Raw genomic sequence first — 26,827 nt, forward strand, 5'->3', positions numbered from 1 at the left:
TATCAGCTGGTGGAGCTGATAAATAAAATGGAGCATAAGAAATACCACGATGCAAGAAAAAAACTGGCACATGCATGCTTATCAAACGGAACAGTATAAAGAAAATTTGTGCAGTACATTAACTCCCGGTAACCAATCAGCTTTCTAGATAATAGTTTCATACCAGTAAAACTGGAATTTTGATTGGTTGCTTCTGCTCACAGTTAGTTGTTCTTTGATCCTTCCCTCAGTGAATAAACAGTTTGCGCTAATGTAAACCTTTTCATTTTACATTTTTTTTTTTTAGTAAAGTGTACACTATGAGTATATTATATTGTATGAAAATAAAATACTGTAGAAGTAAACAGTAAGTAATAACTAAACAGAGAAAAGACCCTCAAGGTGAAAAAGGACATGACATTTTGTATTTGTATTTTGTATATTTTAATCAGCAGGTAAAGTCGAAGTTGTTAAAATTATGTTGTATCATTACTACAACATTGGTGAAGCCCTTTTTTTTTTTAAATCAGATTTTATTTTTGAAAAAATGTAATTGAACAAGCTGAAGTTAGAAGCTGATTGGCTACCATGCACGGCTGCACCAGATTCTGAACTCTTTAGTTTTAGTAAAGCAACCCCACTGTGCATATAGATAGCACCAATACCACACCAGAAAATTATTCCTGCCCATTTACTTAACTGGAGCTAAAGAACGTCTGGGTACTATCAAGGGTTAGTTCAATATAGTTTAAATTTCCACACCAAGAACCCCAAACTTTGCTAAAGCCCAGATCTAGCCCAAATTCTTTAGTTTTGGACTGAGCGGAGAACAAGGATGAGTAAAGTTGAGAATCTTTGCTTTACTAAAATGTTGGTAAAATTCGTTGCATTGGAGTCAATGTAGAAGAATTAACTAAGGTGTTTTTTAAGGCTGCATTTTGGCATTAAAGGACTTCGGAAGGTTAGGAAAGCTCCTTTCAGCCATCCTGAAACTGTTCATGTTCTCAACAAAGGGCCTCTTGTTAGCTGGTAACATAGCATTTGATATTAAGGAACAGAGGCATCCTAACCTTCCATACAAATGGTCAAAACCGGTAAAGGATATTTATAGAATTAAAAAAACAATATTAAAAATGTATTTTTTAACTGGGTACCTGTCTTCACAAGACTAGAAAGAAAAAGAGTGGCAGTTGGCAGTGGCATGGCCCTGTTTATTAATAAAGCCAAGGAATCACATTGGTGATTAATCACTTATTTAAGGAAATTTTACCTAAGCAGTCCACATGGTGACATTTGGGGCTAATTTAACATTTCTGAAAAGACAAAATGAGACATTTGAAGCAAAATCAATTTTGGCAAAATCTTTGTGCTCATCATAGTGGGTTATCCTTGCTGTCTGTGTTCCTTTTGGGGAAATTTCTCAGTTCCGTCTGACAGCCATCATCTGAAGAAAGAATGTGTGCACTGCTGGGATAAAGATGGCAATAAACTCCCTGATCTATTTTGTTTTTATAACAAACTTTGTCTTTGTTGAAGAGATTTTCCTTACTTCCTATTCTGTCTAACACCCCTTAAGCCTAGTACACATGGACCAAATGTCAGGCAGTATAGGCCTGTTCAATAGAAACCAGGCAACATTCAGCCCGTGTGTACTGCAGTCAGTCCGACAGAAGCCAGCAAGAGGGCATGGCCAAAAAAGGTCTGCCGATTGGCTCCCTATCAGCGCTCTCAGCCAAATGCTGACCGGAGTGTTCTGGTGGGGGAGCTGTCCTCTTGTCAGAACACAATAGCACAGAAAGGGAAATAGCTGTACTAACGGTGGTTAGTTAGTACAGCGGTTCCTCCTGCGCTGTCAGGTTTTTCTTTTTATGTTAAGCCCTGCTGGGTTGAACGAAAAAAAAAAAATACTAGTGTGAACTAGGCTTTAGATGGTTGTTCTTTATAAATGTAATTATTTATTATGTAAACAAACAGGATTTTACCTTCTGCTGCCCTAGGATAACTATTGTATATGCTTTTTTTAGACTGAAAAAAAAATGAAAAAATTATCAGCTTTGTGTTATACTTCAGTGAATTGGCCCCCTATGTTGTAAATTGTACATTACTAAACATTTTTATTTATACCAAACAACAAATTAAAATATGTTAATTCATTTAAGACAGCAGTGGTGTTTTTTATAATGATCAATATAACTAGCAGGGAATCTGGGATATAAATACATTCATAGCAACAGCAATTTCCAAATGCATACTGACTTGAGAGAACAAGCAAGGTGGGCTGTGTTATTTCCATGAATATTATCAATGGGATTATAAGGCTCCCCTTCATTCTGGGCGCACAATTTATTATGTATAAACCAACTGATATTACATATCATAAAAAATATTAATGCACAATTACAGCTACATTATTTTCTCAATATAGAACACAATTACATTAAAGCTCAACTCCATAAAAAAAAAGTTTTATGTTGTTTGGATGGAAATGAAAAGTGTTATAGCCTTTATCAGGTTTTTATTGCCATCCGTGTTCTTGTTGGGAGATTTCCAAGGACCAGAAAAAGCAGATCAGCAAATTTAAACTAACGCTAACAAATTGAAGCCAAACTCCAGCTAATACATTATAAGCAGTTACAACAAAGTTTTTTTTTTTCTTTTTGGGGGAAAAAGTCTACAAAAATAAATAAAGGCTGATCATATAGGCACCCCTGATGCTGTTAAATGGTTTGTCTCATCTATGTAACTGATACATTCTGCTGGAGAGCTTGTTCTTTTGAAAAATGACATACTTACTGGCTGGATCACCACATGAAAATGGAAGAAAAAAAGCCTTAAAATGAAAATAAATGCAGACATCACACCTAGGAAATGGTAAGCTGTAATATAATAAATCTTTGCTTTTGTGTTTAATATCCCCTTAACGTATTTCTTTGTGTATTTGCCATGCTTACTGCAAGTTTACAGGCAAAATAAAACTGCTGCAGGCAGGAAGGCTTTTCAAATCCAGTCAATATTGAAAAACACCCATGTACAATTGTGAACGTGCCCTTGCAAGAAATGTGTCCATGGGTAAAAGCAGAGGAGTTTCTTTGAGCTGTGAAAATACAGAGTAATCCTAGAGTTTTCTGGAGCTGCTCTGTAGCCTGTTATGAACTGTTGGAATTGTTTGTGAGCAGACTCATGTGTGCTGTAGACTTCATCTGCCAATCAGTACTTTGTAGACAGGCAAGTTACAGTAAAGGGGACTGCTACATACAGTAAGGTTAACCATAGGAGAGAATATAGAACTGCTATATTTTACCCTGATTGATAGGCCCAACTCCAGTAAATCTGTGCAGACTTCCACCTTTGGATTGAGCCTATGGTGGTGATATGTAAGTGCAGGTTCTCTCTGTACATCTCTATGGAATTGTTATGCTTCTCTGCTGAACCCTACTGCTCAGTTGCTAATAAAGCTTCTTAAAATTCAATTACCTCTGCATTTACTTAAATTCTAGTAATTACATCATCTTTCATGAAAATGTATATGAAAGATAAAGGATGATCCAGTGAGAAGAGAGATATGGGTCTCCATGATGAAAAGCCAGCCTGGTGTTATGGTGTAATCTGAGCAGTAGGAGAGGAAAGGCTATAAATGTATGTATAACATCTCTCCACTGCATATATCAACTTGCATCAAGTATGTCTGTGAAATAGCTCCCCAACAAAGAGCCACAGAAGGCAGGATATAGTGTAATACAGCTTTATGTTTCATTGCTTAAAAAAGAGCACTTACATAGTCCAGCATGAAATCACAAACAATCTGCTAAGCAAAAAAACATAAAGCTGTATTACATGATATCCTGCCTTCTGTGGCTCTTTGTTGAGCTATTTCACAGACATACTTTATGCAAGTTGATATATGCAGTGGAGAGATGTTATAAGGTGAAGACACCTACATTTGTATACCTGCAAAGTGGATTGGGATCCAGCTTTCTCCATATATGATTGCTTGATTGGAATGGGATGCATGAAGGAGCTACAGCATTGAATTAAGGAGTCCTTCCCATTAGTCATGCTTTGAGGTCACTGTGTGGCCAAGGCGATCTGGTGAGCGCATTTTGTTATCACTTCGGGTGAAGCACTTTTAGCAAGTTTTAGCAAGTTTACTGAAGCACGTTGTGCACTTTATTTTCACGGTGTTGGAGCATACACAAGAAGATTTGTTCACATATGATTATTATGGACATTTTTCTGTTCAAAAATGTTTTATTAGAAAGAAGGCATAAAGTTCAACAGGCAATATTTGTGCAACATTTGACAATGAGATTTATACATATTTTTCCCATGTGTCATCAAAGATACATCAGATTTCGGGGATATATCGTAAACCAAAAGTCCGGGGACTTTATATTCGCAGAGATGGCTGCGGACTCTGTATAACTGTTTCCTTTACAACTAGAAAACTAAACAACAAAAAGAAAGCAAAAGCAATATCCAAAGACTTATACATTCGCATGGAAAGTACAACTGCAAACTTGTACAGAATCGAGATCTGAATGACGTTTTGCTATCTGTATCTAATATTACCATTGATATAACCATAAGAAGAATGGAAAGTAGAAAAGAAAGAGCAAGGAGAGTGGTAGGCACCGAAGAGGTGAAGAGAGATTAGAGGAAGGGGAGGAGAGGGAAGGAATGGTCGGGATTATGGACATTTTTGATGGCTTATTTTATTGTGCACTTTATTAATCAGATACACAGTGTATATGATTAATGTGATTACTTGAATTGTATTCCAAGATTTAAAGGTCTTCAGCTGAGAGCACTTACAATAATTTAAGACTTTACATAAAGCCCCAGAAATCTTTCATTAAAATCTTCATGTTATATAGTTTGAATACGCAGTTATAGATATATTGTTTATCATTGTAAAAACATATTCTACACTCCTATTTTTTCCCAATGTTTCCATTTTTTCCTGGCCTTTCCCATCTCTAGGTAGCTGATAATTATTTTGTGTCATGCATCTGTCTTTTAGATCATTCCTCATTTCTTACATAAAGCCATCCTTTATGCCCATTTGTAAGCAGAACAACTGATTTAAGCATTTCTTGCATCCTTCAGGCCATTTATGAGTTAATTTAAAGCAATAGCCAGTTTCCAAAAGCATCAAAAGTTATAATTGCACAATAACTTTCTAAAACTTTGAGGTATCTCAGAAATTGCTCCCTATCTCAGAAAAACATAGAAACGTGCCTTCATAGTGTATGTACTGTATAACTGTGTTGGCTGCTGACACCCGTTTTTAGACGGATCTTTATTTATATTAACCCTATCAGTTTCTGTTTACATTAATTTCAACAAAGTGCAATATACTGTTCTGTTAAAGATAATCTGGACCCACACCATTTTGATGGCACAAAAATACCTGGTGATCCTGCCACAAAGTTTATTGTTCAGGCACTTCCTGTTATAGGGTGACAACACTCTCTCCCTTGTCCCCAATATAGCAACTAGGTTTTTACCCTTTAACATGGACTTCTGATGGAGAGTATAAATGACCTTTTTCAAAACATATTATACTGGAATGGACTACTGCTCTTACCATCAGGAAACCAGTGCTGAGAAATGTCATGCAGCCATCACTGAAATGCATACATGAAGTGGAATAAGGTCATTTGTTTATCATGAACAGTATCCAGACTAGTCTAACCACTTATGATAAAGCCTCCGGTCCACAAGCACCCCGATTACAAAGGAGACAATAACTCTGGTCATAAAAAGGATAACAGAATTGGTCACAAATAATCATTATGCAGTTTCCTGTATCAACCAATCTGGTAGTAATTCTTAAAACGTTTAGGTTGATCAGACAAAAGAGAGAATAAGAAAGATAATTTCTAATTGATTGCTATGGATTATTTCAGCATGCACCTGCTTTTCTGTAGACTACAGTATGAAACTTCCTTTTGTTTCCAGTTAATGAGGACTAAGGGTCTTAGGAGACAAATGTAATATTACAATAAATAATACATATTTTCATAAATAGTAATAAAAATGTGAGCACATGCAGCCTTGCTATAAATAGCATTCTTTATATAAAACTGTGCATTGTATTTATTATTTAGTAGTGCAATAAAATTACTTAATATAAATGTTCTATAGCACTGGTAAATAAGCACTGAAATGCTTGCTTCAAAACAATAAAGATTATTCCTGTGAACAATCATAGCTGCATCTTGCAGTGTTACCCTCAAACTAATGTTGTATACTTGGCGGTTGGGACCCGGAAACTAATGTTGAATCCCTGACAATTGGTATATGGTTTCCAAAACAATTTTAGACTAGGTTAGTTTGCTTACACCATTGTGAAAAAATGTAATCAATATTGTTTACAACAGTAAACCCATCTTTGGCCAATGTAAAATTTCACAGGAAAAAGGAAGAGGTATTTACTAAAACAGTTGTCCATACTATTTGAATTGGATTCCTCCGGGTAGTAATACACAGAGGCCCAGTCTACTTAAAGGCTTAGTTCACCTTTTTTTTCTAATTTTGAGCACCCCTATGTACCAATATACCATTAATGTACCTCGGTTGTAGAAAAATACAAGTTTTCTTTGATATTGAGAACAAGGCCTTACCTCAGCCCTCGCTAAATTTCTTAGAAAGCTTCAGAGACTCCCTGGAATACAGACAGAGACAGAGGAAGCAGTAAGACACAGGATGGAGTTTACCAGCTGACCTCATTAGCACACCTTCACCCATCAACTACGTTTTCACAACCCCTGGCATTTCTCCACGCGTGCATTTGCCTGGCTTCCCCAGGGTCTCTTCAGATGGGCTCAGGCTGCATACTAAACTCCCTGGGGCCACATGCAGCCCACGGGGAACCCCTGATGTAGTGTAAGGGCCTGCCTGATTGGTTATAGAGTGATTGGATAGATAGTTTTGGTAAATCTAAATGAGATTGTACAGAAATTGTACAATCAGATTGTATAGTGTATGGCCACATGTATACACCAAAAATTACCTAGTTGCACTTGCAGTGTCATTAATTGTTAACAGCACACCAAACACAGAAGTAAACACACATTTTGCCACATGAAAAAATGGGTGACAAATGCAGTAAAAACGCGCAACTGGCACCACGCAAAAATGTCAATGAGCTACTTTGCCACGTGTAGCGCAGTCGATTGAAGTCAATGGACTGCCCAATGTGTGTCACTGGAAAAATGAGCCACAAAACATGCACTCCCACTACTCTAGGTGTAAATGAGGTCTGAAAGTGAAATTGCTGCATTTACACAAGAACAATGAGAATCCATTCACACCCAAAACAAATGCATGCAGAAATTTGAGTTTTCACTAAGTGGAGATATGAACATGGCCTGACAACTGAGTGTCCCCATCCACTCCCTCCAATGTACTTGTATAAAGATGATCCAGAGTGGTGAAAACACCCTATCACACCCTCTTCTGTCATGCAAGAAAGAAGTGAAGGCTTCTGGGCGATGACCTACAGGAAGTGAATGATTAGGAAGTGATGGAATCTGAAAATCCTTTTAAAAATACAAATAAATTGACAAGATTTTAAACCTTTTGTGGATAAGGTAAGTGATAGAAAAGCACATTAGGATGGCTGGGCCAGAAATGGCATTGGAAAACACTTCTATTTATTATGAAAACTGAAATTCTGCCCAAAAAGGCAAACTTATCTGTTAAATCCTGTGTAACTTCACTGCTGGTGAAACCTATAGAGCCCATCCATTCAGTTGTATAACACTCTATGTTTGTTGATATTTCTAGCTAACCAGACTTTGTAAAGCCATTAAAACAACATTAGTTTGAGGATCCTGCTGCAAAAAATTATTTTTAATGCCCTGAAGAAATAATGTCATGAGAGAAATATGTAGGCCACCATTGCTGACCTCTTCCTTAAATAGACCACTTAGATCAGTTGTCTGACTGTCATAATAGTACTGTGATTTTAATGCATTCTGGATCACTGACCCAAAAGCTAGAGTACAGATAATTAGTCCTGACTTTTGCTGTAAGTTTCCTGTTCATCTCACCTGTCCCATGTCAGTGGCACAGTTGTTACTGAAGTCAAAGTTTGAATAAAGACAGCCTGGCAACTAGCCATAAGGACCCTGCCTTCATTGTCTCTGTTTGTTACATTTTACGTAAGCCTGGGACAGTGCTTTTGCCTTCTGCTGTTGGTGCTTTCCAGTAGTTAGAGTGAGAAGTTACACATTTTGGGTTATGTATATTTATTTTGCATTTGTTACTTTGTGCTAGAGAGCTGGGATTAGGAAGAGAATAAATAATTTAGAGACATCCTGGAAAGGTCTTTTCTTTGTATGAATTGTCCAGTCTTTGCTTCCTAGGCTTATCTTAGGGAGGATGTAAGTCCAGAGGTCCCTTTCCCTCTCAGGCCTACTCCCTGGGAAGGGGTAGCTCCAGAAAGGTCTAGCTTGGCTTTCTGAGGCCTTTGCCTTGAAGGGGAAGCCAGAGCCAAAGTTCAACGAACCTAAGCTGGCCTGAGTTAGGGCCTCGCGAAAAGGAAGGTGGCTATCTAGAGGAGTCTGCTATGTAAAGGAATGTCCAGGAGAGTTAAGAGGAAACTGCTGCCGGATGGACATTGCGTCATTGCTCAGATCTTTACAGGTACCTATGACTACTACCCTACAGCCAAAGGATAAATTCCTTTTGGGAGGCTGCTACTGAACCGATCAAGGGTCGACAATAGAGGTACTCAGAATTCCTGCTTTAACTGGGTCACTGATACTGAAGTACAGTAGGGACAGAAAGTATTCAGACCCCCTTAAATTTTTTACTCTTTGTTATATTGCAGCCATTTGCTAAAATCATTTAAGTTCATTTTTTTCCTCATTAATGTACACACAGCACCCCATATTGACAGAAAAACACAGAATTGTTGACATTTTTGCACATTTATTAAAAAAGAAAAACTGAAATATCACATGGTCCTAAGTATTCAGACCCTTTGCTCAGTATTTAGTAGAAGCACCCTTTTGATCTAATACAGCCATGAGTCTTTTTGGGAAAGATGCAACAAGTTTTTCACACCTGGATTTGGGGATCCTCTGCCATTCCTCCTTGCAGACTATTGGGTTTATGTCAGGGCTCTGGCTGGGCCATTCAAGAACAGTCACTGAGTTGTTGTGAAGCCACTCCTTCGTTATTTTAGCTGTGTGCTCAGGGTCATTATCTTGTTGGAAGGTAAACCTTCGGCATGGTCTGAGGTCCTGAGCACTCTGGAGAAGGTTTTTATCCAGGATATCCCTGTACTTGGCCGCATTCATCTTTCCCTCAATTACAACCAGTCGTCCTGTCCCTGCAGCTGAAAAACACCCCCACAGCATGATGCTGCCACCACCATGCTTCACTGTTGGGACTGTATTGGACAGGTGATGAGCAGTGCCTGGTTTTCTCCACACATACCGCTTAGAATTAAGACAAAAAAGTTCTATCTTGGTCTCATCAGACCAGAGAATCTTATTTCTCACCATCTTGGAGTCCTTCAGGTGTTTTTTTAGCAAACTCCATGCGGGCTTTCATGTGTCTTGCAATGAGGAGAGGCTTCGTTGGGCCACTCTGCCATAAAGCCCCGACTGGTGGAGGGCTGCAGTGATGGTTGACTTTCTACAACTTTCTCCCATCTCCCGACTGCATCTCTGGTGCTCAGCCACAGCGATCTTTGGGTTCTTCTTTACCTCTCTCACCAAGGCTCTTCTCCCCCGATAGCTCAGTTTGGCCGGATGGCCAGCTCTAGGAAGGGTTCCATTTAAGGATTATGGAGGCAAATGTGCTCTTAGGAACCTTAAGTGCAGCAGAAATTTTTTTGTGACCTTGGCCAGATCTGTGCCTTGCCACAATTCTGTCTCTGAGCTCTTCAGGCAGTTCCTTTGACCTCATGATTCTCATTTGCTCCGACATGCACTGTGAGCTGTAAGGTCTTATATAGACAGGTGTGTGGCTTTCCTAATCAAGTCCAATCAGTAAAATCAAACACAGCTGGACTCAACTGAAGGTGTAGAACCATCTTAAGAATGATCAGAAGAAATGGACAGCACCTGAGTTAAATTTATGGGTGTCTCAGCAAAGGGTCTGAATACTTAGGATCATGTGATATTTCAGTTTTTCTTTTTTAATAAATCTGCAAAAATGGCAACAATTCTGTGTTTTTCTGTCAATATGGGGTGCTGTGTGTGCAATAATGAGGAAAAAAATGAACTTAAATAATTTGAGCAAATGGCTGCAATATAACAAAGAGTGAAAAATTTAAGGGGATCTGAATATTTTCCGTCCCCACTGTAACTATTTCCTTTACAACCTTGAACTGCATTTTGTGTTTGTATTTTATGTGTATTTTGTTTCCACTGCAGCACAGAGAAAGATGATTATTAGAATCCTACTTTTACTTTCAGCAATAAGTTGTTAGGTTCCCGAATAAACATTGGCACACCATTGCATTGCACAGGAAGCAAGATGGTATTACCTGTGAGGCAATACATTTTGTTTTACATATTAGACTAGATTGCATTCTTATAATGTGTGTAAATAATAAAGTTTTCGATTATTTGTAACGCTTATGCCCCGTACACACGGTTGGACATTGATCGGACATTCCAACAACAAAATCCTAGGATTTTTTCCTACGGATGTTGGCTCAAACTTGTCTTGCATACACACGGTCACACAAAGTTGTCGGAAAATCCTATCGTTCTGAACGCGGTGACGTAAAACACGTATGTCGGGACTCTAAACGGGGCAGTAGCCAATAGCTTTTATCTCTTTATTTTTTCTGAGCATGCGTGGCACTTTGTGCGTCGGATTTGTGTACACACGATCGGAAATTCCGACAACGGATTTTGTTGTCGGAAAATTTTATAGCAAGCTCTCAAACTTTGTGTGTCGGAAAATCCGATGGAAAACGTGTGATGGAGCCTACACACGATCGGAATTTCCGACAACAAGGTCCTATCACACATTTTCCATCTGAAAATCCGACCGTGTGTACGGGGTATTAGTGTGTGTGAGTCATTGTCTTTTCACTGTAGATAAAGGCAGTCTCTAGGTCTCCTGCTTAACATCCTGGATGACGCAATATTTGTTATAACCGTGCACTTGAAATTAAAAAAAAGATCAGAAAACAATAGTATCCATTTCATATAGAATTGTAAGAGGTAAACAGAAAAGTTGCCAACTCATCACCACCGTACATTTCCCCCTTCTGACTAACATGTGTCCTTCTGAGTTAATCCTGCATATTTCATTTTTAATAAATGTATCCATAGACAAATATAAGTACCTGTCTTTCTCAGAAGAAGTTAATTTGAGTGACAGCACCTTGAACATAGGAGAACCCCTGTTGCAAACACTCAACAGATGACTGTGTGATAGCACTGGAGGGATAAAAGTGAAATTTGGTTCTAAAGGACCTACAATAAAGTGATTTTTCCTTCAAAGCATATAGTATAGATGGACCCTGTTCTAATCCTAGGCTGCTACCTCTCTGATAATGACAAAGGGAGCATTTGCCAGACAGTAAATTCTTTGCTGTAACCAGAGGAGCTCCTAGTACAAACGCTCATCCCACTTGAAGGACTTTTTGAAACCTTTAATGGTTAAGAGTATTACCAGGGCCACTGATAGACCAGTACAACCAGCCCTATTATACCGGGCCCCGCCTCCTCGGCTCAGCAGGGGGGCCCAGGCAGCCTTGCAGACAGTAAGTGCAGAAAAGAAAGGGCTTTCTAAATTACACCCCTGCTCAGCTGCTCCTACTAGCTTAGAGGGTTGTATTATTACTATCTCCTGGACCCCTCTTTGATAATGTGTGTTGGTGAGCGTGAAGGGACTTTTTTTCCATTTTCAGGTGCATGCGCAGTGCATTCCGCTCCTGCTCTGCATGTATCGGCTGCTTAAAGTCCCGGTTGCCTCCTGTTTTGGCTGCCTGTTTACTTCCCTGGTGGAGTGATATTCCTCCGCTCAGCTCCCCGCTCACGAGTCGGCCCAAGAGAGATGGAGAGCGAGAGGCTGTGAGGCAGGTGGCGGCAACAGGCATCTAACAGTGTCCAGGAGGAGAGGGAAGTCAGATTCATTGTGGCTGCAGCACAGGGGTGCCTGGGGGTGGGTGATATATTGATATCTTTATATACTGCAGGGTAATGTACATTACTATGTCACCATCTATAACACACAAGCAGATGCAGGTGCTCTATCAGGGCTGGCTCTGTCACAGTGTTTTACATGACATGGCTGTTGGATGCTGATTTTGTTAACCTTTTTGGCCATAAGTTAACAAGGTCAGCACCCAACAGCCATGTCATGTAAAACACTGTGACAGAGCCAGCCACGATAGAGCACCTTCACCTGCCTGTGTGTTATCATAATGCTGATAATCTTAAAAAACCTGTGTTGCTCTTTGTTATCAAGGCTTCTTAGGGCGGAATCTGCTTGTTCAGTGGGGGATCTGTCTGCTGATCTCCTGCTGAGCGGAGTGGACAGATGGCAGGTCATCAGCCCAGGATACAGCCCACTCTGCTCTAAGGGCAGCTGGTGTAAACAAACTGACTTCGTTTATATACCCGACTGCCCTCCAATCCGATCCGCTAGATGGAGGGGAACAGATCACTTTCCGTTTTGTTTAGCTTATCAGATTGGAAGTAGGCGGGTGTAAATGGTATAAAAAGTCAGTTTAAAACAATCTCTCTATAGTAGTGAATTGAGAATCAGATCAGGTCCACCTGAAAAATGGACAGGCGGACCTAATCAGATCTGTCGTGTGAACCCACCCCCAACCTTTTCACTTTAACTGCTTGCCTCCTGCCCTCAGTACATTTACTAGGGCAGGGTGACATGGGCAGACTGGATCACATACATGAACATCATCCAGCCTGTTTCGAGTCAGGGACGCGCATGCATGCACCTGCTGCTAACCCACTCTGTCACTGGCTACAGCGGGATTTTGTCAGCAGGTCCTGGCCAATGATTTATGGATGAGACATGCTGATCAGCTGTAGCCAATCACAGCAATAAAGTCCCTTTGTTTACAAACACAGGGCTTCATACACAGATCAGCAATCTGGCTATTTCTTCTCCCTGCAAATCAGGGAAAAAAACAGCCAGATCTGCTAGTAAAAGCAGCACACATTACACTTGTTAGGCACACAGTCAACTCCTTCTTTGCCCTTTGATATTAACCCAGCCAGTGCCAATAATATAGTGTATACTGTACATTATTATAGTTCACTGTATTAGTGTCACTATTGATGTCAGTTAGTCAGTTAAACCAGCCATAGATGGTTAGAATCTTCCCGGGTTAGCAAAGACTGGCAAAGATCCAAACCATCTATGGGCAGGCTGATTGTACTCAAGTGATAGATCGACTTGGGTACAACCAGCCTCTACGATTTTTACATGCGATTATGGTTTCAGGGTGGGGTCTGGGGAGGGGCCAGGTATGCGGTTTAGGATTGGGTTGAAGGGGGCCCTGTCAGGTAGGCTGTAGGGGGGCCATGATTTCTATTAGCGACCCTGAGCGTCACACACACACAACAGAAACTGATTTAGTTGTATAGAACAATAAAAAGTGAAGAACACATAGAAAATGTAGGAGAATATTGCATAGTTATTTCATTCTGAAACATTCTGCAAAATTACATCAAAATCATTCTTGACAACCATTTTTATAGAATAGCTTTGTATTTGACTTTGTCACCACGTTCCACTCTGGACTCCTTGCCAATTCTACTCTTCCTAGCTAAGCTCACAGCCTGTCCCATTTCCAACAAAACTCAGAATGATAATGTCTAAATAAAGGCATCCACACAATAATGAAACAACACACCTATAGAGGCATGTGCCACACCCATCAATAAAAAAAACATTGTTATTGAACTTTAGCCAGTACCGATCAAGTTGCAGTTGTCTAGAGTATCAATGATAGTTAGAATCAGTCTCTGAAACAGGGAACGGGAAATGGAAGTAGGCTAGTAAAGGACTCAAAGGAACCTGAAAAGTTCTGAATTAGCCAATTACATGTTCATAGTCACTGGATTGCTAGATAAGCATATCTAATGCCCCATACACACGATCAGAAATTCTGCCAGCAAAAGTCGGATGTGAGCTTTTGGTCAGAAATTCCGACCATGTGTATGCTCCATCAGACTTTTGCTGGCAGAATTCTAGCCAGCAAAAGATTGAGAGCAGGTTCTATATTTTTCAGTCGGAAAAAGTTCCTATCTGAAAATGCGTTTGTCTGTATGCAATTCGGCCGCGCAAAAAATCACACATGCTCAGAAACAATTCGACGCATGCTCGGAAGCACTGAACTTATTAGGGACCTTAGAATGTAAGCTCCTTGAGGGTAGGGACTGATGTGAATGTACAATGTATATGTAAAGCGCTGAGTAAATTGACGGTGCTATATAAGTACCTTAAATAATAATAATAACTTAATTTTCTCGGCTCGTCGTAGTGTTGTACGTCACCGCGTTCTTGACGGTCGAAAGTTCAGAGAAAGTTTGTGTGACTGTGTGTATGCAAGGCAAGCTTGAGCGGAATTCCATCGAAAAAAACATCCAGGTTTTTTCTGACGGAAATTCCGCTCGTGTGTACGCGGCATAAGAGTGTTTGTTATCACTAGTTATATTTATCTAGTCTTGTAACTCTCTACTGACTTATATTATTTTCTATTTTAAGGCATCCAATACATTGTCAATATCTCATCTTGGATCACTCAAACATTGTTGTATTTTTGACTATCAATTACTTGTGGCATTGTCTATTTATTATGACCTATCTCACTGCCCTGTTCAGGTCTTAGTCTTGATTGGTTTCCCAAAATTAACTTAAGAGCTGCTAACCAAATACCACTTGACTTGTCATTTAATAGATTCTCTTGACTGGTTTCATGTATAAATTACAAATGAGAATCTACTGAGGCAATTACGGAACAAGGCAAAAATCAATTACAATCTTACATAGCAGTAACAGACAGGAGCAAGAACCAGGCAACGGCTGAGTAACAAATTAGCACTGCTTAAATGTGCTTGAAAATGTGTTTTGTGAAGGGTGCATTAAAAAGGGATGGCATATTTCCCTTGTTAAAGAACACTTGCCATGAGAATCACCAGTGATTTTATATCAGGTTATATGCAGTGGATTTTTCTTTTCTGGATTGTTAGCTGTAGCTGCATCTCCACTGTTACAAATTACTTCACAGCAATCTCCTGTCAAGGGAAAGAGATGGATGGAATGGGACATTGCTGGATGGAGGTGCTGAAAATGTATTGCATAATTACTCACATTGCAGGAATGTTTTGTTCCCTGCTACAGGCCCATAAATTTTGGAACACTCATTTTTTTTTTTACAAAAAACACTTTTAACTTTAAACTCGTACGATTATAATGATTTGGGTCAAAGCAAACCAAAAAGCCCTCTTCTAAACTACTGAGAATTACTGCATTGCCTTTTTAACCACTTGTTGTCTGGGGCAAGTTTGATATTTTTCACATACAAAAATCAGCATTTCTTCCTAGAAAATTACTTAGAACCCCAAACATAATATATTTTCCATAAGCACTGGCCCTGGAATATAAAATGTTGCCCGTTGCATATTTTTATGTTGCACAAATTTTGAGCAGTCATTTATCAAACACAAATTTTCAGGGAAAAAAATACACTTAAATGAGTTTTAGTGCACACAAACACAATATAATACACATTTTTAAAAATTTTTTTTTAAAAGGTAATGTTGTGCCGAGTAAATAGATACCTAACTTGTCAAGATTTAAAATTCAGCATGCCTGTGAAATGGTGACAAACTATGGTACCTAAAATTATCTATAGGTGACAATTTAAAAGCAGGTTATCAGTTTAGAGTTAACCATGAATTAGGGCCCTAGAATTATTGTTCTCAAGCTTTTAGTAATACCTTTTACATATGCGTGCTGACAGGGCTGCTGTTAGAAATACGGGGCCCTGTACAGCCTACTTGACACCCCCAACTGCTACTAAAATGTTCAAAAAAAATACACTAAAATCAATCACAAATCGCACAGAATAAATTCCTGCTAAATCTTAAAGATAAAACTGTAGTGGCTTGGGGCTCATTCACATGAGTGCTGTGGCCTGTACAGTGTGAATCAGTGTTTTTTTTAATGTGGCTGGAGCTGTGTGTAGGTAGGCGATGTTACCTTATGGGGCACAGATGACGGTCCTAATTTGACAGACGTGTGGATGCAGGTGTATGGACCCGAACACAGACAGTTTGCATTCGGGGGCCAATTACCCACACCTGCACACCTGTCAAATGAGGACCTGCAGCTGTGTTCATACAGCCACAGCATCCTCATAGAGTAATAGGTGGCTCCAGCTGCACAAACAAACCACTCATTCACACTGTATGGACCAGAGAACCCGTGTTAATGAGCCCTTACTTTTTTAATTTGGCTTTTAATCATTTTACATTAATTTTGTTTTTGTTTCGGAATTTTTCACAATGCTGTTGGATAAGGGTGGTGGTGGTGGGGGCTTTGGTGAAATATCAAGGGTCTAAACAGACCCTTGATGTCTCACTTTTGAGACAGAGAAAGGGACTGAAGACATAGATTCCTCCATCCCTCTCAAGCATCTGTACAGAGACTCATGTTCATTCACAAACTGAAGCAAAGTAAGCACAAGGAGGATGATCGGTGAGGCAGAAGGACAATTACAAGAACCGATCGCCTGTTTGTCTCTCCCTGCAGCAGCTAAAAGCTGCTGATAGGGAGGTGAGGAGAAGCCAGCTTTCAGCTGTTGCAGAGACAGATTGCACAGGGGATCAGTTCCTGTAATTCCCCCTGCCACACCAATCACCCCTCTGCTGCTCATATCAGATTCCCATGATGGCCCAAACCCAGTACTGGAGATCCCATGCTGCCCCTTATCAACTGCCCTGTGTGCTGGACCTTTGCACGCGTTTGCATTTGTTTGTATACACAGGGGGCAGGGGTGATTTTAAATAGTTTTTTATTATTTTTATTTATTTAATTTCAATTGATTTTTTTACACTTTTTTTTTTCATTTAATTTTATTGCAATCACAAGAAGGGTGAGTGAGCACCCTTTATGGAAACATCAGGAGTTTATTAGACCCTGATGTCTCCCCTGCCCTCCAAAGCAAGTTAGCTGCTGCCCTGGCTGTTATAGCTCTGAAACTGGAAGTAATACAATCATTTGTCAAAAGGGAGGTAGGGGAAAGAATGTACCTCCGTCTTCTCTGTGGGCAATAAATTCATTTGTCAAAAGTGAGGTGGGAGAATGAATGTACCTCCATCTTCACTGTGGGCAACCATCCTGACCATTTATCGCAGTCCCAGGCTCCATGGAGAAATGGGAGGGCCTGGGAACCACCACGGGAAGGTGGAGGGGCGCCTTTGCACTGCTGTAAAACGCGATCGGGTAGCTGATCACAGCCGCCGGGATCACTTTAACAGCTTAAGGACCGCCCCACCTCCCTAGGAGCACATTTAACCCTTTGATCGCCCCTGATGTTAACCTCTTCCCAGCCAGAGTCATTTATACAGTGGCAGTGCATTTGTTTTAGCATTGATCACTGTATTGGTGTCACTGGTCCTCAAAAAGTGTTACTAAGTGTCAGATTTGTCTGCCGCAATGTCACAGTCCCGCTAAAAATTGCTGATCGCCGCCATTACTAGTAAAAACAATAAAAAGTTTAACGTTATATCCCATAGTTTGTAGATGCTATAACTTTTGTGCAAACCAATCAATATAAGCTTATTGTGATTTCTTTTACCAAAAATACATATTGGCCTACATTGAAGAAGAAATTTGATTTTTTACATTTTTTTTATTGGATATGTTTTATAGCAGAAAGTTAAAAATATTGTTTTTTTTTTTAATTGACGGTCTTTTTTTGTTTACAGCGCAAAAAATAAAAACTGCAGAGGTGATCAAATACCACCAAAATAAAGCTCTATTTGTGGGAAAAAAGGACATAAATTTTATTTGCGTACAGTGTCGCACGACAACGCAATTGTCCGTTAAATCAACGCACTGCAGTATATCAAAAAATGGCCTGGTCAGGAAGGGGGTAAAACCTACCAGAGCTGAAGTGGTGTAAAGAAGGCCAACCACCAGCTGAAAATGGTACCAGAACCTGCAGCTGCAGCCATGATCCTGGTCTAACTGCTTGCTGACAGGACATTTTAATGTAAGTTAGTCAGCAAGTGGTTAAAGTTTACCTAAAAAAAATACAAAATAAAGTGAATTACCTTCATTGAGATCCCTTGTGCTCCTGTCTTCTATTTCAGTAGCAATCTTCTTCCTCCTATGGCCCTCACCCCATATTACCACACTGTAATATTCTGGTGTGGCAGTGGTTAATAGAACTCAAGGGCTGTTACAAGCTGTCCTCAAGAATGTTCAACTATGCCCACCATTTCCACCCAGCTCCACCAATCACAGAAGCCATTACTACAGCTTCTATGAATTAAACAGGATCTATGAATGGAGGGTCATACCTTTCAGTCATCTGCCTTTCCTCCTTTCATAGATTCTGTTTTATTCATAGAAGCAGTAGCATGAAGCTACTGGGCAGAACGATCAGGTACAGTTGGCTCTTGATGAGAGCCTATGACAGTTCCCTCAGTTGTTTTAAACCTCACCTCACTGAAAGATTATGGCCAGGCCAGGTTATTACGGGGTCAGTGGGCATTCGAAGTAGAAAGATTACTTCTGAACTAGAAAACAGAACCATACGGGACACATCTCACTGAAGATAAGTAATGCCCCTTGTGTTTAGTCTGTTGGGGTTTTTTTAGGTAGACTAAGGCGTTATGAATCAGACCCACCCGCTATGTGAGAGACTTCCCTGTTGGTCATATACCCCCTGCCTCACACTCTTCCTTCCTCCTCCCTGCCCCCTTCTTTCATCTCCCCTCCCCTTACTTCCAACCCCTTTCCTTTTCCCTTCTTTTTTTATATCTTCCTTTTTCTCCTTCTATTCTCTCTTCTTCCTTAAAGTGGTTCTAAAGGCAGAAGGTTTTTTTTATCTTAAAGTGGATGTAAACCCTCACATGGGTTTTTCCTCTTTTTCCTCTTTTTTCATTCCGGATTTCCTTAGGGTCAATCTCTCTAATAGAATAAGTTTAATCCTCCATTAAAGCCCATCCTGGCTGTTTTAAAGGAACCCAGGCATTTGATCTATTATAACATTAAAGGGATAGTCCACCTTTACCACAAAAATTTCTATGCAGTAAGGGGCATCTGTAGATAAAAACAAAGTGTGCAGCTCTGACTAAAGTTGAATAATACCCTTGATATAGGTGAAGGCCATTTACATACCTTATGAAGCCTGACTGGAATACTCTCAGGACGTTGCTAAGTACTGCCAGGACGTTGCTAAGTGAGGCCTAGTCATCCTCCACCATCACAGGAGTGAGCTCTCAAATGCTGAGCCCAGAGTTACTGCATCATGGGAGAGAAAGTGTATGTGGGGGGGGGTCTGAATCAGAGAAAGAATTCACTCCTGTGACGGTGGAGGTGAGCAGTGATGACTAGTGTATTATCATATTTAGTCCCCTTTCACACTTATACGACTTGTCCCATGATTTTGTACTGCAAAATCGCATGACAAGTCATTCTCCATGATTTTCAATGACTACCATTCATATTGGCAAAACTTTAAGTCGTGCCAACTTCAAAGTAGTCCCTGCACTACTTTGGTCCAACTTCCATGCGAGTTGATGTTCATAGACCTCAATGTTAAACCCTCAAGTAGCATGCAGATCGTACCTGAATAATATAGACACAATTTTAGTACGACTTTGTAAACACAAGCTGAGAATGGTTGGGGCAAAGTCGTACAAAGTAGTACTGCTCCCAAATTGCGGCAAAATCGCGGTAAAATCGCACAACTTTGAAGTCGCACAAGTGTGAAAGGGGCCTTAGTCAGAGCTGCACAGTTTGTTTTCATCTGCAAACATTCCTTACTTGCATAGGCAGTTTCTTTTGAAAAGGTAATCTATCATTTTAAGGTCCATAAGAAGGTGAGCGTTTTTCCACGGGAGGTGGTGGTGGTGGAGTGAACATTATCTTATCTTTGCACCCTTCTAAATGCAGTTGGATACTCACCTTTAGGAAAAGTAGACTATTGTGCTTTAATTAATGTTTGCATTTTACATACATGATTTTTTAACCACTAAGCTACCGCCCACTGTCATATGACGGCAGGACGAGGCAGCTCTTGTTCTGGGCGGACGTTATATGACATGATCGCCCTCCCGAGCCACTAGGGGGCGTGCGTGCGAGCGCCGGTGGCGCAAGCTCGTGCCCGCTGCGTCGCTCGTGACCCGGTGCGCGTGCCTGGCGGCCGCGATGTCAGCCGGGCACCCGCGATTGCCGGGTAACTGAGCAGGACCGTGGATCTGTGTATGTAAACACAGATCCACGTCCTGTCAGAGAGGAGAGACGGATGGTGTGTCCCTTGTACATAAGGACACCGATCCGTCACCTCCCCCAGTCAGTCCCCTCCCCCCACAGTAAGAATCACCTCCCTAGGACACACATTAACCCCTCAATCGCCCCCTAGTGTTAACCCCTTCCCTGCCAGTCACATTTACACAGTAATCAATGCATTTTTATAGCACGGATCGCTGTATAAATGTGAATGGTCCCAAAGATGTGTCAAAAGTGTCCGATATGTCCGCCGCAATATCGCAGTCACAATAAAAATCGCAGATCGCCGCCATTACTAGTAAAAAATAAATAAATAAAAATGCGATAAATCTATCCCCTATTTTGTAGATGCTATAACTTTTGCGCAAACCAATCAATATACGCTTATGGCGATTTTTTTTTACCAAAAATATGTAGAAGAATACATATCAGTCTAAACTGAGGAAAAAAATTGTTTAAAAAAAAATTGGATATTTATTATAGCAAAAAGTAAAAAATATTGTGTTTTTTCAAAATTGTCCCTATTCCTTTGTTTATAGCGCAATAAATAAAAAACACAGATGTGATCAAATACCACCAAAAGAAAGCTCTATTTGTGGGGAAAAAATGATAAAAATGTAATTAGGGTGCAGTGTAACATGACCGCTCAATTGTCATTCAAAGTGCGACAGCGCTGAAAACTGAAAAATGGCTTGGGCAGGAAGGGGGTGAAAGTGCCCTGTATTGAGGTGGTTTAATGAGTGCAAGATTTCTCTGACAGTTTTGATTTATTCACACATGTATTGTATTAATTTATATAAGGTAATATTGTAGCACAGCACAATTTATTTTTACACAATTTTACAAGGTTGGTTAACACTTTGTGGATCCATTCCTGGTTAGATTGTTATGGTATTATGGTAAGAGCGGGAGTCTTCTATTAATTTTTTATTGTAACAGATTTTGCCATAACCCATTTGGAATGTAATAGAATTCCATGTGTATACTAATACAGCCCAGACTTTACATCACAGTTGCATAATACCCATGCAGATACTGTACATGTCAGGTTTGAAACTCAAGGACAATGCTTAGATGGGTCAATTATCAACAGAAAATGTTTGAAACATCCTAACAAAAAAAATTGGATCATGTATTACTTATGTTAAGGTGACACTGTTGTGAGAAAATTATGTAGCCTGCCATTTCCCTGGCTGTAATGCAGATTCTTTAGCTTTATTTTCCGAGTCACTGACCCAGAACAAATATAGAGAATGAGATAAGGAATTCTTATAATCAATTACAGCATCCAGGTACAGTATATGACTTAAAAGTATTAAAGCCAGACATAGGCTGTTAACAAGTATGTTCATAAAAAGGCCAGCAATAGCAGCTCACATACTTTTAATATGGCAGAGTCACTGTAAAAAAAAACTCATTACAAGCATTACAATATGCATTTATTTTACTTTCAAGTAATTTCCAAATTTTAATGTAGGCAGACTACAATGTATAATACTACAGAGATATTACAAGGTAATTAAAATAATAACTCATTTTTTTCATAAGCCAACCACAGCCGTTAAAATTATATTTTGTTTCTGAAAATTGTAGAAATCATTAGAGCACTCCAAACTCATTTCTATTTACATAACCGGGTCAGTCCAGAGGTTGATGCTTATACTTCAAATATTCTTTATCTTAATGGTTGCACAGTATTATAAAAGTGCTCTGTAATGGTCTTTAGTCAGAGTAGTGGTTTGTTTGCTTCATTATATGGAAGGGAACTGCAAGATCATGATACTTTTTAAATACTTTGAATTGTTTGTTACATATGAGAAGTCAATGATACCAATAAAAGAGGTTTCTCTAATCAACAGAAGATAATTATTTACCATAAAAGCAATACAGATGCAGCATTTTTAGAGCTCATGCTGCCCTACTCATGGCACACCTAAATGATGAAAGTCCATGGCAAAAGGTCCACCTTTTTTCATTTCATTGTTTTGATAAAAACAAATGCCAGAATGACCTACTGGAGGCATCATGGAGTCTGATTTATATGAAGTACCACTTGGCAATTGCACACACCACTAATGCCCCGTACACACGGTCGGACTTTGTTCGGACATTCCGACAACAAAATCCTAGGATTTTTTTCGACAGATGTTGGCTCAAACTTGTCTTGCATACACACGGTCACACAAAGTTGTCGGAAAATCCGATCGTTCTAAACGCGGTGACGTAAAACACGTACGTCGGGACTATAAACGGGGCAGTGGCCAATAGCTTTCATCTCTTTATTTATTCTGAGCATGCGTGGCACTTTGTCCGTCGGATTTGTGTACACACGATCGGAATTTCCGACAACGGATTTTGTTGTCGGAAAATTTTATATCCTGCTCTCAAACTTTGTGTGTCAGAAAATCTGATGGAAAATGTGTGATGGAGCCTACACACGGTCGGAATTTCCGACAACAAGGTCCTATCACACATTTTCCGTCGGAAAATCCGACCGTGTGTACGGGGCATAAGAGAGGTGGCTCCATGTTTCCTGAGCTTCAAAGGGTCTTCATACTGCTCTAAATATCCCTAAACCCCTATGGTTCACTTGCTGAATTTAGCCAGAGGTAAACAGAAGAAGGAAACGAAGCTTGAGATAATGCAATGTATACATTTTGAGGCTTGGTGCTGCCCCTTAACCGCTTGCCGACCAGCTCACGCCGATATACGTCGGCAGAAGGGCACGTACAGGCATATTAATATACCTGTACTTTGCCCTTTAAGCAGTTTGCGGGTGTGCGCATGAGCTCCGTGAGTGTGATTGCGGGTCCCCGCGGACTCGATGTCCGTGGGGATACCCGCGATCGTCTCACGGAGAGGAAGAATGGGGAAATGCTGAAGTAAACAAGCATTTCCGTGTTCTGCCTAGTGACAGGACACTGATCACTGCTCCCTGTAATCGGGATCGGTGATCAGTGTCGTATCACACATAGCCCATCCCCCACAGTTAGAATCACTACCTAGGACACACTTAACCCCTTCACTACCTCCTAGTGGTTATCCCCTTCACTGCCAGTCACATTTACACAGTAATAAATGCATTTTTAATCGCACTGATCGCTGTATAAATGTGAATGGTCCCAAAATAGTGCCAAAAGTGTCCGATCTGTCCACCATGTTGATCATATCCCCCTTAATCTCTTCTCAAAAGAGAATAAATCCAGCTAATCTTTACCCATAGCTGAGCTCCGCCATGCCTCTTATTAGTGTGGTTGCTCTTCTCTGCACTTTCTCCAGTACCCCGATATCTTTTTTGAGAACTGGTGCCCAAAACTGAACTACATATTCCAGATGAGGTCTTACTAACGATTTGTACAGGAGCAAAATGATATCTCTCTCTCTGGAGTCAATACCTCTCGTAATACAAGAAAGGATTTTGCTTGCTATGGAAACCGCTGCTTAATCAAAACCAAATTAATGCAATCCCAACTGAGATATGTCTACAGAGACCCAATCAGTACAATGCAAACAGAACCAGGAACATATCCACAGAGACCCAATTAGTACTGTACAAACAGAACCAGGAACATATCCACATATCCACAGAGACACAATCAGTACCATACTAGCCCACATATACATTATGTAGAAAGGAAGGGACACACCACCAATACTTACTTGTCAATGTCTCACCAGACACAGGTGTGTATGTTGTTTATAAATTAGTTTACTAGGGACAGGGCAGCCACCCACTTGCTCCCCATGAGAGGGCAGGTAGGTGGTACACAAGCCCCATTTGCCAGTACCCCTTTCTGGAAATTGGGCTGCCAAGGCATGCTGGGCTGGTTAGTTCTAGGAATGGGGGCATTCAGTTTTTATTTCAAAATAAACTTAAATTGAATCCTCCTTGTGGTTAAACTGTTTATAAACCGATTTTTAGCACTCTGAGGAACATGCTGGAAAATTTGAAAAAAATCAATTTCCATTATTTAAAAAGATGTGCCCAAAATATTTTGACAAAGTTTCATCTAAAATTCATCAAAATTCATCCTGACGAGACTCAAACTAACACAATTCGCTCAGCAAATGTATAGTAATATATATGGATGGCATTGTATGTAATATATAGGATGAATCCTTCCAGAAATTGTTTGACAGATTCCGTTGAATCCTACGTGAATAAATTTAAAAGTGTTATCAATGGGAAAATTTGTCAAGCAGATCAATGACAACTACATCCCATTGTTGCATGGTATTTCTCAATGTGTTATTTTAGGAAGCACAAGAGCTAGTATAAGTCATATGCACTGTAAACTTTGTTGATTTTTTTTGGGCATGTCTTACACCCAAAATCCAGAAGTGGGTAAACTATTTTCCTGGCCCACCTCCCGTCAGCACACAATGGGTTAACACCTCCTCCGGAATCCCACATGACCACCTGTACTTAGCTGAATAAAACACAGCCCCTCCGCCAACTAAGATGTTCTTCTTTTTTGGTCTGCTCCAGGCCACCTGTTGATTGCAGTTGGTAAGTAATTTGTTTGCTGCATCCCCCCCTGCTGAACCTACCCCTCCATGTTCAGCCTCCCATGGAGTTGGAAAACCCTGAATGCTGAAGGTAAATCCTTCTCAAAACTGTGTGCCTTTTTGTGCCAAGGCTGTGCAAAATGATGCTTAAACAGCATTGACATTGTACAGGTGTGGTATTATAAGAGCTCTGCATCATTGCCTCTCCCTTGGATTTTTTTTCCTGTCTTTTTATATGCAGAACAGTCCAGTGCGTTTTTATTTTTCATCAAGAATGCATGGACATTCTAACTTTGGTGTCTAACTTTGATTCAAATTACCTAGTTCACACCAGTACACCGCATACTAGTGCAGTCAACAAAAGTAGAATGATGCATTGTTTCTGTATGGAACACATCTGGAAAGTGGCAAAACGCATTGAGAATGCATCAAAAACACTCATGCAAAAACACATCTGGAACACAGAAATTGTGGTGATCTGGCCATCAGGCTTGCATGGAATCTATACAATAACAGATTTTGCCTGCCAATCAGCAATAGAGTTAACTTCACTATATAAACTTCAGAAATGGCATTACATTCAACACTGGAATCTACAAGATTTGGCACAGTTTCTGGAAAGAGTGGAACCTAGTAACTGACTGTTGGTTGATGCTTTTGATAGACCTAGTACAAGTGCTGGCGAACTCAGTCAATGCGATGAGAGCATTGTGGTTACAGCCACTGGAGGGCAGGCGGAACTTCTACACAAGACTTTGACATTTCCTATAATGGGAGGTTATTGTTTACGCTGAACAACACAATTAAGCGAATGACAGGAGGAAAACTCTGGACGGTGGCCACAGACTAGAGGAAGAGGAAGCCGCCATTCTTCACTCAAGCCTACTGAACTTCTGAGGTGCAGGAGGCCAAATCTTATAGGACAGGCTGCAGATTTAACAGATCACAGTGGAGGTGTCTCAAAGTTACTTTTGACATGAAATCAAGTCCAGAGGAAGCTACTAAGATGGCTGGAAAGTCTTTTTGAAGGTGCATCCATCCAGTCTCTTCCAGTTGGGGCCAGGGGGCCTGAGTGAAGTTGATGATTATAGCCTCCTTCTGGAGGGTTTGGACAACAATCTTTAAAGACCAGGGGGTCCAGAAGACAGGTGGGAGTACAAGGGAGATTTCCAAGGTTGACCACTGAATTCATTTAATTTATGTTCAACAGATGTCAGAAGAGAAAATGTTTGCAAGATTTTTATACTGCTACAAGGCCATCATGCCAGTGATGCCGGAAACATAGAATCATCTGGGGGCCTTTCTCCCCAGTTTTTCTAGTACTTAAGGCAGGAGCCTTTTGGCCTGTTTCAGTTTGAAAGAATCAAATGTGTTCATACACACCAAGAGGTTCAAGATGGAGTCCATGCGGACAGTCACAGGGACAGTTCAGCAGGAGGACCAGTTGGTATCAATCGACCAGCCAACTCATACTTCCATGTACCGATCAATGGCGAGCAACAGAGGCGTGTGAGATTTGGCCAGATGTCACTTCCAGTTCAGGTGTCTGCCTTTTACAGAATTGGCACAGCCCCAGGAATCTTTTGAACTTCTTGTTGGCAGTGGTGGTACCTTGGGCCAGGTGGCACATGAGGGTGTTTCAATTTGCCTTCTTTAACCTATGAGCTGGGCTGTCTATGGATCAGAAATCTTTGTGCCTATACAAATTCAACAAGAACTGGAATTTTGGACATTGTCACTGTGCTTCTTTTGGAGACATGCCTCTCAGCCCAGGAGATAGGATGATTCTGATGCCAGTCTCTGGGGCTGGGGAGTTCACAATCTGAAGAGACAAGTACAAGGCCATTTGAGAGCTGTGAAGCGC

At 40.3% G+C, this 26,827-nt stretch overlaps 1 protein-coding gene across 4 annotated transcripts in view; it reads right to left on the reverse strand.

Annotated features, from left to right (window-relative positions):
- The window catches only part of SLC35F4 (solute carrier family 35 member F4), a 448,534-nt gene that overhangs the window by 366,115 nt on the left and 55,592 nt on the right, over positions 1 to 26,827 (reverse strand). The window contains exon 2 of one of the 4 annotated variants that reach the window (XM_073609428.1): positions 6,606 to 6,646. The exons of the other annotated variants lie outside the window; for them this stretch is intronic. The gene's annotated coding sequence lies outside the window, so the exon portion shown is untranslated. The remainder of the gene's footprint in view (positions 1 to 6,605; positions 6,647 to 26,827) is intronic. 4 annotated transcript variants of the gene reach the window in all.

Source organism: Aquarana catesbeiana, linkage group LG13, assembly GCF_042186555.1.
Source record: "Aquarana catesbeiana isolate 2022-GZ linkage group LG13, ASM4218655v1, whole genome shotgun sequence".
NCBI classification, from domain to species: Eukaryota; Metazoa; Chordata; class Amphibia; order Anura; family Ranidae; genus Aquarana; species Aquarana catesbeiana.